Here is a 19,282-nt window from a genome sequence, read left to right on the forward strand (position 1 = left end):
AGAAAGTTCAGTGCCTTTAAATGGAGACTGTTGTTTTGCCCTTGAGCAAATCATCATAAAAAATGATATTCTGTATTTTAGTAGCTCCTTTCATCAGAATCATTTAACCATGTTACAAATATTAAAGAATCTTCACAACAGACATATGATATAGGTAAATATCAGTATCTCCATTTTACAGAGGGGTAAATTTAAGCAGAGAGAATGGGGCTGAGTTTCATTTAATTATTCCAACAGAGAATTAAAGTGAGCACCCTTAAGAAAAGAGAGTGATGTGGTATAACAGAGTCTTTGGTGGTTCCTCCCTCAGAGGGTGGGAGGACCTGACCATGCCCACTTGTCTACACTGGATGGTCCTAGCACAGACCACACACTTCCTTACTATTTGTGGGGACAGGGACTCTGGCCCTTGTGGACATTCTTAAGTCTCCCCAGATGGGGGATCAAAATGAAAGTCACAAACCCCACTGCATTCAGAGAGACTCCCTCCCTGTGGCCCAGCAAAGTGGGGGGCAAGGCCAGTGATCCAGCACCGACATAAGTGGTTTGGGGCAATTACTCTGGCTGGGCCTCTGAGTCGGGCTCAGCTTGTCTGTCTTACCATGGGAGTCTGCTGTACTCTCCTCAGGGTCAGGGTGAAGGTCTGCTGACTAGGAGTTCCCTCCGCAGCTTTAGGAGTAACTCCTGTAATCTGCTGCTTTGGGCAATCCTGCTTCTCTCCCCCACCCTCTGACTGCAGCTTCCTCCCTTTTAAGGGCCTCCTCCCTATCATACAAGATTGACAGGGCCAGAGGGGCAGGGCTAGGCCTACCACCAAGGCATCTGTGGCACCTTTCTCATCTGTGTGGGGGTCTATACACCTCATCACATGTGGTTATGAATATTTTGGAATTACATTTTGTAGGTTTTTTCATATTGTCAGTTGGTTACGATGTAAATGGAATAACTAGTCTCCAGAAGTACTCCCCATAGGAATATTAGGCAGAGGTAACGTCAACTCTTCTATTAGAATGGGACAAGCCAAAAGAGAAACTGTTTTTGTACTCGGTCTTTGATCTAGTTCAATTGTCAGTTCAGAACTTTTTTATCTTGTTATATTCAGGGGTGAAAGCAACTTAAAGGACTTACCGGTACGCGGGGCGGCGGGGCTCCTGGGCAAGATGTGTGTGGGGGTGTGGCTCTGGGCCCCCCAGAAAGAGCGGGGCCTCATGTGGAAGGAGCGAGGCTGGTGCCAAACTCCCCCAGCCAGCCCTTCAATGCTGCCCAGCCCACGCTGCCCGGGGCTCCAGCAGTGATTTAAAGGACCTGGGGCTCTGGCCGCTGGTGCTGTAGCAGCAGTGGTGGCTGGGAGCCCCGGGCCCTTTAAATTGCCGCCAGAGCCCTGGGGTAGCGGTGGCTAGGAGCCCTGGGGCTCCGGCAGTGATTTAAAGGGCCCGGGGCTCCCAGAAGCAGCCTGGGTAGCCACCCCTTTTGCTCCCCCCCCCCCATCAGTGGCTCTGCCACTGTGGTCGGCTGTGTACTGGCGGCCATTTTGTTACTGGTACACCGTACTGGACCGTACTGGCTTATTTTCACCTCTGGTTATATTGTAATAGAAGAGACGGGAGGACACAGCCTGCGGAGAGCAGCAGTAAAGATGACCAGCCTTAAAAATTCAAAATTCATGCATAAGATAATACCATCAGCAGCTTAAGAGGATAACTATTGTGTAACCCTTCTGCCTATCTGAGTTGGCAGCAACAAGGGCCGGATTCAGTATCTAGGGGTTCAGTTTCAATAACGCAATGCAAAACCGTCTCGAGCCCCCACCCAGTGACCTGGGACAATTACATACCACCCTCTGGGCACCTCTAAGAGGCAATACTTACCCTCTCGCAAGCACGGAGTCTGAGTGTAGCAGAAAATGTTTAACAACATGAGGTAAACGACATCAGCAGTAAATTGGAAAAACACCACAAACAGGATTCATAACACAAACCCTGAGCAAAAGACCCACCCCTGCAAATTGGACCGTGTCCTTTCCCTTTGGTTCTTGACTCCAGCAACCCCAAAATCACCCAAAGTCCCAAAATCCAACACCCCAAAAGTCTCTTGAATCCAGCAACCCAAAAATCACCCAAAGTCCCAAAAGTCCAACAACCCAAAAGTTTCTGCCCCTGGTCAGTGCAACCCCAGAGTTCAAAAGTTTGTCTGCAGGGTTTTACCCCCCCAGCTTGGGTGGAAATGTGGGGGTAAAAGGGAGCACGCAGGGTGTTAAGGGGCACCTTACGTGGTCCGAGGCCAACTGCCTGCGTCTCCGTGGGGTTCCGCTGCAGCCTTCACCACGAGCCACTCCACTCCACCAGCTGTCCCGTGAGCCGCTCCTGCCACCCCACGAACTGCTCCGTTCTACCAGCTACTTCAGCCACCCCCGCAAACTGCTCAGCTCCGCTCCACTCGCCGTTACATGGGCCGCTCCAACCATTTCACAAACTGCTCCGCTCCACCAGCCGTCCCGCAAACTGCTCAGCTCTGCTTGCCGTTCCGTGGGCCACTCCACCAGCCATCCCACAAACTGCTCCACTCTGCCAGCTGCTCCACCAGCCGTCCCGCAAACTGCTCCGCCAGCCGCTTAGCAATATAGCTTCAGGCTCCCCCACTAGTTAACACAGCACTCAGTGATCTCAGCTCTTAGTAACTTTAGCTCTTTAGTGATTTCAGCTTGTAGTAGGGGAGCCCCAGCACTGGTGCACCATTGGCCCAAAGTGAATTCCCCATAGCAGCCTGTAACTAGATTCTCAATAGAATCAAAATTAGCTCTGCTATTCAACAGTGGAGAGAGGAGGAGGAGGAGGAGGTGGTGGTGGTGGTGGTGGTGCAATTGGTGTTTCAGGCCCTCAAAGGGGACCCATACCATCAGGTACAAATATCTGTCCCCATCCTCTTTCTCAATTCACTGTGTTTTGGAACCCGTGTCCCTTGTCTAGCGAGTGCTACTTAGGTGATGGTGAGACCCTCTGTCATAAAACAGTTTCATTGTCCTTGATTCACATAATCAGGGTAACAACACTTTATTCCTCTTGCCCCAATAACAGAGAAACTGGGGATCCCACAGCAGCCAAAGTGACCATTTTGGGCTGCCGTGGGCTCATGCTAGGCGGGGTGGGTGTGCCTATGCAAACAAGATCAGCCCCTGGAGTTCTTTTCCACACTCGCCATAATTTACCACCAGATGTCAGGGTAGAGCTCATCCTGACTCTGCTTACAATTGGTTAACAGATGGTTAACTTTCAACCTTCCATTCCTATAGCAAAACCATCAGAAAGGTGGAGAAAACCAGATTCCATCAATAGCAAACCTTTACGAGGATTCTAGCCCTTTCACAGTCAGCCTTAAGAAAAGGTCATGGCATGGAGATGGCATTGATAAATCATCTCTTTATGGCCATGGACAGAAGACAAATTGCAGTTCTTATACTGCTGGCTCTATCATTCGCCTCTTAATTCAGTTAGTTGTAAGGTGTTGCTGACTTGTATACGGGACCTAGCAAGAGAGGATGAGGGTGCAGCATTAAACTGCCATCAACCATTATTTTCAGAAAGATCTCAGTGAATCATGCTGGGCAACTGGTGCTTTCCCCAAGTCCCTGATATGGGAAGTTCCCCAGGGCACAGTCTTGTTGTCTCTTCTTTTCAATACATACTATGTATGAAGACTTTAGAAAGATTGTAAGACAATATAGCCTCCAGTGCCATAAAAATGTAGTCACCAAGATGTCACGCTGACTGTGAGACTGTAGCCTATGGATGGAAAACAGCTGGTTCATGCTTGATCCTGGTAAAAAGCATGTTATGTTTGTATGCAGAGGGAAACACTTTAAGGAGCTAGCTAATACGTTATTCTCACCCTTACCAAGCAATTTGGCTCACCAGTCAGAGTCCTGCATACCCTTTCTCCAAATAAAGAAGGTTGAAGAATAACCCAGGATCATTTAAATTGATGTAAGAAGATGGGACAAAAGAAATCTCCAAGTGAGAGTTGTGGATGTACGGAATGAAGAAGAGTAGTGTCCTTTATGGACAAACCTGTTGTACTTCTTCATTTCATATTTAGTGTCTCCAGTGGATACTGCAGTAATGGATGTCTTAGAAATGCCTAATAGATTTTAAAGGGTCAAGTTCCAGTTGGGAGATGGCTGTAATCCTGTCAAATGCCTCGAATGAAAGTTATATCCTAAATTCAAGTTACCGTGACATTACCTTGACCCTCAGTTCAAATTCAGGCAATGGTTGGCATTAATAATAAATGTAACAATGATCCTAAAATTAGCTGAATTTAAACAATAATTAAAACAAATATATTTAGTTTCATAAAACAGTACCCCGAAAACTGTTGGCAAAGTGTGAAAATACAAAAGCTATTGATTCGGTTTGGCCAGATATAGTATTTTAATGTACAGTCACTTCAAATTCTGAAACAGATAGAAACTGCCTCATTACTGAGCTTTTCCCTTTTTTTTTTATTTGCTTTCTGTGAATAAAAGTGTTCACCAGTAAAATGCTTAAGTAATTCTTCATTTAAAATAGGTTTTCTGGATATCAACTAATATTTTCTTTTAACCAGAAAACGCTTTAATTACCAAAGTCAAAAGATTTTATGTATGGTGTTGAGCATAGCAGATTATTAAAACATTTCATTTTGGTTTTGATTTCATTTGAGCTATTAACGTTTTTTAAAACAAGTGAAGTGTAAATTACAGATTTGCATTAGAAGAGACTGGTTAATTGAATAATGCAGTATTTTGCAATGGTTCCAAAATTCTGACCAGATAAGGCCTAATAATGCAACATAGAAAAGAAATCATGAAGATACCATTCAATAATTATAGAAAGTGATCAATGTGCATTACTTGCTTTGCAAAATTTGTGCCATAATGCTGAAAAAATTGGTTTTCATTCTCAGTATTTGAAGAAAATGCAAGTTCAAATATCTGCAACAATGTTTGAAAATCCAGAATTTCTTTACCCAGTGTTAAATAATGCAAAGAGTATTTTCCCCTTCTTTTTGTTATCTGAGAGGTGGAGATTAGAACATAATGTAGGATAGTGTTCATTGCTGTTTCTTTTTTTGAAAAAACTGATTGCATAGTTTTTGGATGAAGCTGCAGAATTACATTCCAAAGTTTTCACTCTCACCCAAAGGAATCATCTACCCAGAGTAAGACAGACCATGAAAGGAATCCATTGGTATTGTGGAAACATTGCAAGACTATTCACGTGATTCTCTGTATCCTGGAACAGTGGATTAAGGGAAAAAATGAATTTCTCAGTAATTTCAAGGTGGAATTATTCTTAAAAATAGAATTTAAATTATCTGTGCTTTTTGCAACTTGGATTAGAGTTTAAGGGCTTTATCCTTCAGGCTCTTACTACCAACCATATTCCTATCCTGAATGGTGCCATTGAATAAGTATTATGCCCAGTAGTAAGCTTGTTTTCACTTGAACAGCTGAGAGCTCAGCACATTTGCAAATTTGGCCACATCACTTAGGAGCCTGAGCTGAGCTGTTCTGAAAATCTCTCAATCTCTAAATAACAGATATTGGGTGCTGGGCACCTTGGAAAATCTGACCCTTAACAAAACCAAATACTTTCCCCTATTTATGTAGGAACTACTGTATTTTTGTGCTCCTTTGATACAGAGCCAGCAACTGGAATACTAGTTAACATACAAAATATCAGAGCTGAGCTGACATCAGTTAAAGTGCTTATATGTGAAGAAGGAGGTAAAGGAAGATGCCACATTAATTTCAGTCTCTCTTAAAAGGATATGAAGGAAATGTGCGATGGCTAATGCAAATAAATAAAAATTCATCCTTTAGAAAGGTTACATCAAACCATTAACAGTACTATTAAAACATGAAAAACTGTATTTAATACTACCTTTCCTTTAATACAGCAAATCCCCTGAATCATAATCCGATAAACACATTGTGATATGTTACAAAATTTACTTTTTAAATTAAAGAATTACAAGAAGTTTTTACAGATCTTGGATGATGAATAATTCTATGGACCTATTTATCTCAGTTCTGCCATCTCTCTGCATGTACATTAAATAGAAAGCAAGCATAAGATTCTGTTCTGATCCTAGTACAAGTTTCCAAGTAAGGGGCTATCAGAATTCTTGAAATTTCTTATGCTATGTAGAAGCAGCTCAAAAATATTCCCTATGCTGTTCTAATTGTGATTTCTTGTATTGGGCAGTCTTTTATCTGGCTTTCTGCTAGCAATTGCAGCAGTTGAATCTGCTTATGTTAACTCCAATACCAGCTTTATTATTTGGAGTTGTATGAAAAATAATGAGCCTGTTATTTGCTACTGAATCACAATTAAAACTGAAAAGTGAAAATAATAACCATACAGAGTGCAGTTGAAGGCACTGAACTTTCCACCAACATGAAATTAGAGAAATTATGCTTTCATAATCAAAGAAAAAAGAATCAAGGAATAAAGCATTCATGGGCTTTTGACTAAACAGCAACCTATAAGATGCTGAGTTAAAAACTGACTGATGCTGCTTGTGTCCATTACCAGAGATGGAAAAGATGTATCAAATAGAGCCCCTAACCCCCTGCCATGACAAGATGTTTTGGGAAAGAAGCCAGAACTGGGGTTGAATGTTTTGGACCCACCTGCAGCTTTCCTGCCACATGTAAACTGCCTGACAGAATTTAGGCCTCTGTGTTTTAAATCAAACCTGTTTGTTGAGATATGGGAATTTAAATAATTTATTTGAACATATGGCAGTAATTTGCTCTGGACTTTGACTCTATAACACATACCAAATTCCTGCCCAGAGCAAATTTTACAGCTCAATTTTCTTTTCTCAGGCTGTTGAAGAGGGTGTGGGTGGGGGCTGAGGTTTAGAGGTGGTTATATTTATGGGCAGTCCTTTTGTACTGCATGTTTTTAATTCGTGGAACAGGTGCCCAGAAAATAAGCGGTGGATCTATAGTTATTTTTATAAATGTGAATAAATAAAAATATTCTAAAATCCAGAAGCCCTGACGGATAGGGATCCACTTTAACAGTAAAGAGGGAAAACTTTTTCCATCACCTTTCTTTCTCGAGCAGTATTTATTATTTCCCCAAAGTTTGAAGTTTACAGATGTCTATCACCTGAAACCATCATTTTTATGTATAACTACTTAATGTTAATTAGTGTTCATGAAAGATGCCAAATTGACATCTCTGATCCATGTTTATCCTCAGAATAGGTATGGCCCAGGCAGCAATGAGCTGGAAGGCATGTCTCTTGTGGTAAGAAGATTGTTCAGACTTTTCTCTCCTGTGGTCCTTTGGCCTCTCTGCAAGAAGAATGCCAAATTGTGTGCCATTTTTTTGTAACATGGTTGTTATATTCCCAAACTGGGGATTGTTTTAAAACTGGGGTTTTATTAATGTTAATATTTTTAAAAATGCAGCTTATACAAGCCCATCACCATCTCAGTCTCACATGATACAACAACCCTCCTGTGATCATGTCTTGCTTCTCCACTCGGTTCCCTTTGATCTCTTCAGCTCCAAACCCTTAAAGAGACAGGACTCAACCTTAAAGGAACAGGGTGAAGGTACATGTAACCCTGACATTAAATATAACCCTGACATTCTCTTATGAGTGCTACAGTCCCCTTCCTAAATGTAATGTCGTCGCAACATTTCTATTAACAAAATATAAAACATTCAGTCCATCCATTTGGCTTATTAGCAGTTATCCACATGCTCATAAACAATCTTTCTTCTTCGATTGATGGTTCCATGTGTATTCCACTTGAGGTGTGTATGCATTCCATGCATCTGAAAATTTTTGCTACCAGTGTCCACTGATTTGTGCCTTTTCGTCCTCATGATCTGAACCGAGGGTATAGAGGGCAGTGAGGACCAATTGTCTCTCCAGTTCCTTTCTACCATCTGTGTTCTGTGACATAGTTTCTGTAGTGTCCATAGCTTTAGCTAGTGTTCTTGTTCAAAAAGTTAGATGTTAATCATTTTGCCAGTTAGGTGGTTAGTGTAAGTGTTACTAGTTCAGGAGTCTGGGGGCACCCCTACCCCACCCTGACACTGGGTCCTTAATATGCCCAAGACCCCAGGAGTCAATTTATGAATGGCCTGTACAGGGGGCTTCCTGGTCAGCAACTTTTATGATATATGCCTCCACTGCCTCAAGGAAGCTTATATCCCCTGTAAGTGGATATATCCCTCCTCATCAGTCCTGTCAATTAAGACTTAGAAGATTCCTGATGGATTGTTGCATGAGACCTCAGCCTAACACCCTATACATTGGGATGAGGCACTGAAAAGTGCCCCTTCAGTCGTCTCCAGCTCTGGGCTGTTCAGGGCAGAGGTAAAGACTTCCAAACAGAGACATGAGGAGGGTAAGAGCAAACACTGTCATGGGAAATGTGAGAAATTTCCCTCTAGGTCCTCATTCAAAATAGTGGACCTCCTTTCTGAAATCTTCTAAGTCAGGTGAGGATCCATACCTTAGTACAGGTGTATCAGAAGCCCTCAAATAGCACAATACCAGTTCATCAATACCACGGACCAAAAATGCCCCGAAACAGTTGACAACTGAAAGAGTGAGCCCATCCTCAGTATTACTGAGGAAAAGAAGAGAGTGAAGCCTCTCTTCACCACTCAACACCACTGTCCCGCCAAAATTGGCCTTGCCAGCATCACCAAGGAACAGGAGCCTGGTCCAGTCTCCAGCAACATGGGCTAGATACACTATCGCAGAGGACCTTACTATCTATGCAGAGCCAGAATTGCTGATACTGTCAGTTCAGGTCTTAACAGGGAGTTCCCTACACTGTCCGTTTACCATTCTCCAGTACCATCTGAGCTGAGATATAATGAGACGACTAGTGTCACCAGCACTTACCATCCAACTAGACACCTCATTCTCCTGTGATGAATCCAGAATCAGTGGGAGAGCTTCACCAGCCTTATCAAGGGGAAGTCTGCCCCAACAGAGGCTTCAAGATCTCATGGGCACCTTCCCACTCTCACAGGAAGGACTACCCAACTCAGGACCAATCATGCCCTCCACCATGTTCCCCTATGATTCCTCGCACTTGTCCCTGGGATCTATGTATGAAACATCACGAATATGCAAGGTCTTGAGGGGAATCAAGACAGGCTTACCCATACAGGGAACAACCTCAACCCACTCAGGAATACTCTGAGAAAAAGGAGAACTCTGAACTGGCAGAACCACTTGCCCCTGCAGGAATATCATCTTCACCAGGTGAGGCAGTCACAATGGCCTTACCGTCACCTGATTACTACAGGCAATACCTGGATCTCTTGAGGAGAATTGCAGATGGAAGTACAGGAAACCCCTTATAAGCTACTGGATATCCTCCAGAGCACTTGTCCTAGTAAGGTGGTACTGCCTATTAATGAGGCTATTTTAGAACCAGACAAGTTCTCCACTGACTTGTGCTCCCACTGCAAAGAATAGAGAAGAAATATTTTGTATCACTGAAGGGAATGGAATACTTTATTTTTATACCCCACTCTAAACTATTTAGTGGTGCAGGCTGGGACTGAAAGGAACAAGCAACCACTAACACAGATCTGCACCCACAGACAAGGAGGGTGAACATTTAGGTCCGCTTGGCAGAAAGAACTTTATTGGCATTCAATATTGTCAATGGTAATCTGCCAGTTGGAAAAGAATGTCCTTGCTTACAGCTTTCTGAACAGTCCTCGTTCTTAAAGATGCGATCATCAGGCACCTTCCTGACCAGCCCACATTGATACTGTTGATGAATCTGCAGTGATCCATGAAGGTTTGAATGACCATAGAAAAGTATTCCTTTCTGTTGATGTACTCTGGAGCAAGGTGGTTTGGTGCCAAAATAAGGACATCTATTTCCCCACCACTGTTCAGGAACCCCCATTGCTGCATATCTATCCGCTATGCCCTTTACATTGTTGAGAGTCACAAGCTTGCATAGCACGACATGATTAATGGCCCTACATATTTGCATGACAATGGCCCCCACTGTGGATTTTCTGACTCCAAAATCATTTCCCACTGACCAGTAGCAGTCCAGCATTGCAGGCTTCCAGAGTTCAATCAGCATTCTTCTTCTCCCCTGTCAATGTGCTGGAGGGCTGAAGCGAGCCCATATGCAGGAATGTAATGTGGCCTTTTGCATCTGAAAGTTCTGCAGCCACTGCTCATCATCCCAAACCTGCTTTATGACACAATCCCACCAGTCAGTTTTCATTTCTTGGACCCAGAAGCAGCACTCCTCCATCTTCAGATGCTCTGTGAATGCCACCAACAACCTTGAATTGTTTCTTTTATGTTCTTCAGTGATCTGTCCTCAAAGAGTTTGTCATGTCCCCCATTTTTCCAGTTATTCCTGGGGCTCAGATAATACAGGAGAATGATGCATCCTGTGTTTGCAATGTTCATGAGAATAGTACATAGCTGTGCAGATTCCATGCTTCTATCAGAGATGGCGGACACCAAACAGTGTTATCTGGGTTAGTGGGATCTTAAAATATAATGAAAAGGCATGAAATTATGTGATGTGGCATTATGGAATGGAGAAAGTTGCATGCTGGGAATTTGACCCCAGAGATCCCTGGACACATGATTTCTATCCCATAACATATGAAAACTTCTCAGAAGGCTGGACAGTGGTGCCTGGCACACTGGGATACCTACCCATGGCGTACCATATTCTGCATTGACAAAAGCGCTCCTGGTGAGTATGCAGCTGTATGCCAACATAACTTGCATTAACCAAAGTTTGTAGTGTAACCATAGCCTTAACCTATGTTGGTTTAGAGGATAGCATTATGTCCAAGGGCCAGAAGTCACAGGGTAGTAAAAGAATGCAATGAAGAACTCCCAACATCTCCTTTTCCATCTTCTCCCTTTACTCCATAGACTAGATTATCTCCTTTCCTTTCAACTACTTCATGAATTTTAGCTTCCAAATAGAATCTAGTCTGGTCCCTTTCCCTGAAAGATTCCTGACAAGCACCCTGTCACTTGGCAAGAGGGCAGCACCATTCACTTTCTGATCATAATTATTAAGAGTAGCAGATTTTTTAGAACATTTTGATGCCAGTTCATACACTTCTTTCATGCGCTGTTTCCATTGCGCAACATAATCTTCATGGTCTCCAGCTGCGGATTCAGAGTTTATTGGTAAATCAAATGTGATGTCATGGACAAACATGGTAATTGACCATGTAATAAATAGAAGGATGAGAATCCTGTAGCCTCATTTCATGTACAGTTTTAGGCGTCAATGACTTTATTAAGGTAGTCCTTCCAGTTTGACATTTGTTCTTCTGACAAGGCTCTCAACATATCCAACAGAGTTTGGTTCAGCCTTTCTACATGCCCTTTGCCCTGTGGGTGGTATGGGATTGTGTGAGTTGTTTCAATGTTATAGGAATTCAGTAACCTTCTGAATCGATTATTTTCAAACTCTGCCCACTGGCAACGATGGATCTACACAGAGCACAGATCAGAAAGTAAAACAGAACCTCCTCCAAGGGAAAAAGACTCTCAAAAAATGACTCAGTTAATGAATGAGATAAGGGAACTAAAGGCCAGTAGTGATGAAATCAAAGATGTGAAAACTGAAATAAACATTAAGCCAAACTATCCAGGCACATAACAAAAGCACTGTAAATGGTCTGAGCATACATGCAGACAGGCAACCCAGAAAAGAGGATGTGTTAGCTGCAGGCAATCTGGCAGACAGAGTATTTGTGACCACGGCTTCAGATGTGGGAATAAAGAACACTACCAGTCAGAGGCCTGGAAAAATCTACCCCCTGAGCAACACAATTAAACGGACCTAATCCCCAGTGTAGACAGCGCTAGGTTGATGAGAAAATTCTCCTGTCGACCTAGCTACTGCCTCTCAGGGAGGTGGATTACCTACACTAACAGGAAACCTCTCCCATCAGCATAGGTAGCGCCTTCATTGAAGCGCTACAGCAGTACAGATGCAGTGTAGCTGTGCTGCCACGGTGTTTTAAGTGTAGATAAGTCCCCAATGTCGTGCAGGAAAATCACAAGAGAGCAGAGACAAAGCTGAGAGATCTGCATCTCATTTACCAGGAGCCGCTTATGTTTGCCATCTTGTGAACTTCATCAAAAACCAAACAAATGCAGCTTGTACGAGGCCCACACCAGCTCAGTCTCACTGGGAACTGGACTGAGACCCACAAATATTTCACATAGGCCACCAAACAGTCATCACATGGTAATGCCTTTCGCTCACTACTGGCTTCATTGCATAAAGACTCTTTTCAGTTATGTGGAATAGCTGATAGTTGTAATGCAGAGATTTTTAGATGGGTACTACTGACCTCAGCTGGATGGAATATATTTCAAACTTGTTCAGATTACTCTGATTTCACTGAGTTCACGAAGCAACTCTTATAGTTTATGAGGCAGAGACTTGTGACTCTGGAGCAAAAGTTAGATGAAGTACAGGGAATAAAAGTATGTGGCTAGGTCGTGACTGGACAGTACCAAAACCCTGGATCCCAGTAACTCTGAGCTTTGAGGAAGTTCAGACATGGATTTGACTTGAGTGTGCTTTTATTCATAACGGTAGCTTCTTGGGTCATTATGTGACTATGGATCACTACCAAGTTAGCACAAACATTGGTATTTCCATTTCTAAGGCTGGAATGCAGTAGAGTCTCTCTTGTTCTTGATGTATAAATACTAATTAAATGTATTTCTAAGGGTTGCAGAAAGAGCATATCTTCAAACAAGTATTGACTGTCTAGTGATATCACCAGCTGTCTGCTAGTGACAAACACCAAACCTTCATGTACAGTATATATAGGAAAATTAAAGGGAAACTATCCATTTATTTTGTTAATTGACTCATTAAAAAAAATCCAGCTTCTGATAAGCACCCATTATTCTAATTCTTATTATTAATTTATGTTGTAAGTAGTACGTAAGGACTCCAACTACGGTGTAGGGCCCCGTTTTTTTTCAGGCACAGTACAAACAAGGCAAAGACAGTCCCTGTCCCAGAGAGCTCACAATCTAGAAATTCATCTAAGTATCAGGTGAATAAACACAATGGGGGTGATGGGCATGATTTCACAGTACCACTAAAAACATGTACATTTACAGAAAATAGTAGTTAAGATAGTCATAGGTGTCCACCAGTCTAGTCAGTGACAGATGTTAGTGATTAGACGCATCACATCAAAGCGATGTTTTTAGAGAAGGATTTAAAAGAGGATAAGGTGTGGTGGATTTGCAAATTTCCTCGGGAGTTCTTCCCAAGTATATGAGGCAGCATGGGCGAAAGTATGAATGTGCTTGTGGAAAAAGGTGGATGAGGCAATATCTTTTATTGCACCAACTCGTGTGGTCCAATAAAAGATATTACCTCCACCACTTTATCTCTAATATCCTGGGACTAACATGGCTGCAACAATGCTGCATACAACTTATGGAAAAAAAGTAGACAAGTTGGCAACCCAGGCTGCTAATATTAGCAGGAAGAAGTGGGGGCCAACATTATGAAAAGAAATTAGATTTGGATGTCCTAATATGTTTTTTTAATTCCTTAGGCGTGGGTTTCTTTGTGGGTTTTTTGTTTTTTTGTTGGGGGTTTTTTGGTCATACTTTCTGCTCCTCTTATTGTCAGCAAGGGAGAAACTGACTATATAGGGAAAACAGTGAAAGTGACTGTGCACAAAGCGCTTTCAAATGACAGAGAATTTTGTTTCATTAACTTGTTTGTTAGCCTTGCTAGCTTTTAATTGTAACTACAGTAGGTACAATGTTTTCAGACAGGAATGTGATTTTCAAGTTGACAGTGTAATGTTGAAATTGTTTAAGCAGATCCTTAACAGTATTAAACTTGGCTGCTCATCTAAATGAGAAGGGAATGAAGAAACCCAATTTTTTAATTGTTAGTGTGAGTCATGCGTAATCCCTCAAAATTTATTCTGAGCATGCAATTGCCACACCAGTCTCTCCACTCTCCTGCTGAACTAGGAAACCTCGCAGCTAGAACATTCTCAGGGAAGCATAGCAGCTCACACAGGGCAAGTGATTCCTTAGGGTGAAATCTCCAACTTATCTGAATAGCACATGCCTAGAATTGAAATGTATGTGAGTTATGGTAGATAACCTTATAGGATTTTAGTTTATAATATGCTATATTTGTGCATGAAGTATCTCTACAAGGAAATGTGCTGTACGTAGCAAGTAAAATATTGTAAATTGTTACAGAACTTTCTTTGACATTCATATTTAAGGGAAATGTATACATGCGATGACATTCACCCCGGTATGAAGGGACAGCACAAGGCCTAAGCACCACGTAAGTCCTTCTGTTTTGAAGGCTTAAATGAGATTGAATTAGTGCATTGGACTCACACTGAATGATGCCGTGAAATGCTGTTTAAACCTGCTGGCAAATATCAAATTACACATTCAGTTTGGAGAAAAGTCCTGACTGGATACCACATTTGATTATTCACAATGTAATCCGTTCTCATGATTGCTCTCTAGCCAGAGTAGACTCCCAAACCTGTAGGAGACAGAAAACTGATTCAGAGCATGATACTTTTAGTAAAAGCTTTGGGGTCTGCTTCACTTTATAAAAGCTCAAACAACTGTTTGCTGTTGCAGCACAACAGAACTTGTGGGTTATGTCACACAGCTGTGCTGTAATGTTATTCTTGGGACTTCTGAGAATCATGGTGCAGTATTGTGCAGTTTCTTTTTAAAAACTTCAAAGCAATTTCCTGGAGGACTTTTGGGAGCCAGAATTATTGACAATGACATATACAACGTGGAGAAACAAGCAACCATTTAGAATGATGGGCAGGCAACAAAATACCAGCCTTGCGTTAGTGCCTTAGGATGCATGTGTGTGCGTGCAAGGACTCTGCTACTATTCATATTAATGTAGTGCACTAAATGATGAGGTGCAGATCTCAAGCGGGCTCTTAATTGTTTTGATTTTTAAAGAAAAAAAGAAATCTGGCTACCTTTGGATTAGATTTTGTAACTGGATCTGCCTAGGTGCACCCATGTGGAGCCTCCTGGAAGTCATTCGATATTTGCAATAGTGAAATTGGGTATCTGCATGCAGGTGCGTGATCTAGCCCTTTGTTTCTAAACCATTGCTGGGAAACAACAAAATCTTATCAAGATTGCTTGAAAAACTTCAGGTCTGGTGCAGGTAACCACCGCAGATAAAAGGGCATCCAAATCAGTGCAAAGTGTGCTTTCATATTGTTTTCATGTGCAGTCTTAACCAAAATGATTACAAAAATACAACTGAGCCATGCAAAGAATTCTTAGTGTAAAATCAAGAAGCATGAATTGATTTAAATAGCAGATTCTAATCATCACTGAAAATCAAAAAGCAGGAAAGTTTGATTTAAACCATTGATTTTAATCTTGTTTTCCATTTGTACATTTTTGTTTTTTCCCCTAAAGAAAGGTTCATTCTCATTGTTTGGTATAACTATTCAGACATGACGAGTTGCAACTAAATACAGCCTTTACACTAAATTTGGGGTACTTTTTTGCTAGCCAGGAGGATATGCTTTCTAAACACATTTATTTAAGTAATTATATATCTTAACATACAGATTCTTAATTTTGTTCAGATTTTAATTTTTTGTTATGTTAGAAAATGATGAATGAAGCATTTCTCATTTATTAGTTGATTTTTTTACTAATAATTTGTGTGAAGCTGCATTTGGATGGAAATCGGGATTGAATTACAGTGCACAAAAACATTTTAATTTTTTTAATTGAAACTATTTTAGATATCCCGGAAATATAAGAAAAAAGTATGTTTATCAAAACATGTTTTGTATTTGCACAAACAATCCAGGAACTTTTTGGAGAGTGTAGGGGACAATTTCCTTGTGCAAGTGCTGGAGGAACCAACTAGGGGCAGAGCTCTTCTAGACCTGCTGCTCACAAACCAGGAAGAGTTAGTAGGGGAAGGAAAAGTGGATGGGAACCTGGGAGGCAGTGACAATGAGATGGTCGAGTTCAGGATCCTGACACAAGGAAGAAAGGAGAGCAGCAGAATACGGACCCTGGACTTCAGAAAAGCAGACTTTGACTCCCTCAGGGAACTGATGGTCAGGATCCCCTGGGAGAATAACATGAGCGGGAAAGGAGTCCAAGAGAGTTGGCTGTATTTTAAAGAATCCTTATTGAGGTTGCAGGAAAAAAAACATCCCAATGTGTAGAAAGAACAGTAAATATGGCAGGTGACCAGCTTGGCTTAACAGTGAAATCCTTGCTAACCTTAAACGCAAAAAAGAAGCGTACGAGAAGTGGAAGATTGGACAAATGACCAGGGAGGAGTATAAAAATATTGCTCAGGCATGCAGGAGTGAAATCAGGAAGGCCAAATCACACTTGGAGTTGCAGCTAGCAAGAGCTGTTAAGAGTAACAAGAAGGGTTTCTTCAGGTATGTTAGCAACAAGAAGAAAGTCAAGGAAAATGAGGGCCCCTTACTGAATGAGGGAGGCAACCTAGTAACAGGGGATGTGGAAAAAGCTAATGTACTCAATGATTTTTTTGCCTCTGTCTTCACGAACAAGGTCAGCTCCCAGACTGCTGCACTCGGCAGCACAGTATGGGGAGAAGGTGACCAGCCCTCTGTGGAGAAAGAAGTGGTTCGGGACTATTTAGAAAAACCGGATGAGCACAAGTCCATGGGGCCGGATACGCTGCATCCGAGGGTGCTAAAGGAGTCGGCGGACGTGATTGCAGAGCCATTGGCCATTATCTTTGAAAACTCATGGCGATCGGGGGAGGTCCCGGATGACTGGAAAAAGGCTAATGTAGTGCCCATCTTTAAAAAAGGGAAGAAGGAGGATCCGGGGAACTACAGGCCAGTCAGTCTCACCTCAGTCCCTGGAAAAATCATGGAGCAGGTCCTCAAGGAATCAATTCTGAAGCAATTAGAGGAGAGGAAATTGATCAGGAACACCAAGGGCAAGTCATGCCTGACTAACCTAATTGCCTTCTATGAGGAGATAACTGACTCTGTGGATGAGGGGAAAGCAGTAGATGACTTTAGCAAAGCTTTTGATACGGTCTCCCACAGTATTCTTGCCACCAAGTTAAAGAAATATGGGCTGGATGAATGGACTATAAGGTGGATAGAAAGCTGGCTAGATCGTCGGGCTCAACGGGTAGTGATCAATGGCTCCGTGTCTAGTTGGCAGCCAGTTTCAAGTGGAGTGCCCCAGGGGTCAGTCCTGGGGCCGGTTTTGTTCAATATCTTCATTAATGATCTGGAGGATGGCGTGGACAACACTCTCAGCAAGTTTGCAGATGACACTAAGCTGGGAGGAGTGGTAGATACACTGGAGAGTAGGGATAGGATACCGAGGGACCTAGACAAATTAGTGGATTGGGCCAAAAGAAACCTGATGAGGTTCAACAAGGACAAGTGCAGAGTCCTGCACTTAGGACGGAAGAATCCCATGCACTGTTACAGACTAGGGACTGAACGGCTAGGAAGCAGTTCTGCAGAAAAGGATCTAGGGGTTACAGTGGACAAGAAGCTAAATATGAGTCAACAGTGTGCCCTTGTTGCCAAGAAGGCTAACGGCATTTTGGGCTGTATAAGTAGGGGCATTGCTAGCAGATCGAGGGACGTGATCATTCCCCTCTATTCGACATTGGTGAGGCCTCATCTGGAGTACTGTGTCCAGTTTTGGGCCCCACACTGGTGGTGGAAATTCCTTCCTTAGAGGTTTTTAAGGTCAGGCTTGACAAAGCCCTGGCTGGGATGATTTAGTTGGGAATTGGTCCTGCTTTGAGCAGGGGGTTGGACTAGATGACCTCCTGAGGTCCCTTCCAACCCTGATATTCTATGATTTAAACTAATTGTTTTATTAAACAAAGGAAGTGTTAGCTATTGTAGCTGGTGAATTGATGGTATCTGTTTCTGTCACCATGTGCCAGATTTTCAAAGGTAGGTGCCTAGTGGGATTTTCAGAAGTGCCTAACTCCCATTGAAATGGGGTAGACACCTAACCTCCTTATGCACTTCTGAAAATTCCACTAGGCACCTAGCTGAATCTTTAGGTGTCTGAACATGTATGTGAATCTGGTCCCTTGTCTTTTAAGTTTTTAGAATTGGTAGGTCTCATCCTCTCCTTTGGCGCAAATAGATTTTAACTCTTACCAGTACAGTACCGACGCACCGACCCCGGCCCCCCTCACAAAAAAATATTCCATGACTAGAGCCCTGCACAGATACAAATTTGTACCCATGGATGAGGATATCCGTGGATAGAAATCAGTATCTGCTGAACTGCAGGGCTCTCCCGGGAACCACCGTGTCGAAAGGAACAGAATGTGGGGCCACCGCTCCCAGGAGCCAGTGCCTCGCACGGGCAGCTCCTCCGGCATGGCTGTACTGCCCCCAATCCCACCCCACTCCCAGCTCTTCCATGCAGCTCTGTCTCCTATCTGGAGTCTGTATAGCCCCGGCAGAGGACAGGGCTGGGGGCGGTTGTACCATTCTCTGGTGGGGCTGTACAGACCCCAGACAGGAGACGCAGCTGTGTAGAAGGGTTGGGGGCGGGGCAGGGGGCAGTACAGCTGCGCTGGAGGAGCTGCTGGCGCGGGGAGCTGGATCCTGGGAGTGGCAGCCCAACGTTCCCAGGAGAACCCTGCGGTTCTGAAAACGTGTCTTTCCGGTACAGAGTACTGGCAGTGGACATAAGCTTTGCATACACTATGGCTAGCACCATCCAATAGAATCTGGCCCATGCTGTCATGTGAAAGTAGGCAGCAAAGGTGCAGGTAATGGTCGATTTTCGAGGATGGCCATAATGTAATAAGATGTTTAGTGCAAAGACAGTGTTCTCATCTACAGTACATGGAAATCTGCAAAATCTTGTGCCTTGAATAATGTAGAGCAATATCATTATTCTCCAGTCGCAGCACTGACCCCCTTCATTTTCTTCACCTCCAGTTAATTAACATCTTTTAGAATGACCGTTCTTGCTTAACTAATTTAAATATTTAGTTTTTAGTTTTTAATGTTCCCAGTGTTTTTTAAAAAAGGCACAGCAACCCGATTGAGGATATTTTCTCAATATTGAGGGTATGTTCACGGGTCTGTACTTGAGACTTTGAGCCTGGTTCTCATTAACATTAAACCCACTTTACAGCACTCTGAAATGGAAAGGTGCCATAGAATGGGATTATACTTGCGTCCAGTTT

The 19,282-nt window shown here is 42.8% G+C and overlaps 1 protein-coding gene across 1 annotated transcript in view; it reads left to right on the forward strand.

The window, feature by feature from the left end:
- The window catches only part of HS6ST3 (heparan sulfate 6-O-sulfotransferase 3), a 538,697-nt gene that overhangs the window by 405,792 nt on the left and 113,623 nt on the right, over nt 1-19,282 (forward strand). The gene's annotated exons all lie outside the window — the stretch shown is intronic.

Source organism: Malaclemys terrapin, chromosome 1 (genome assembly GCF_027887155.1).
Source record: "Malaclemys terrapin pileata isolate rMalTer1 chromosome 1, rMalTer1.hap1, whole genome shotgun sequence".
Taxonomy (NCBI): Eukaryota; Metazoa; Chordata; order Testudines; family Emydidae; genus Malaclemys; species Malaclemys terrapin.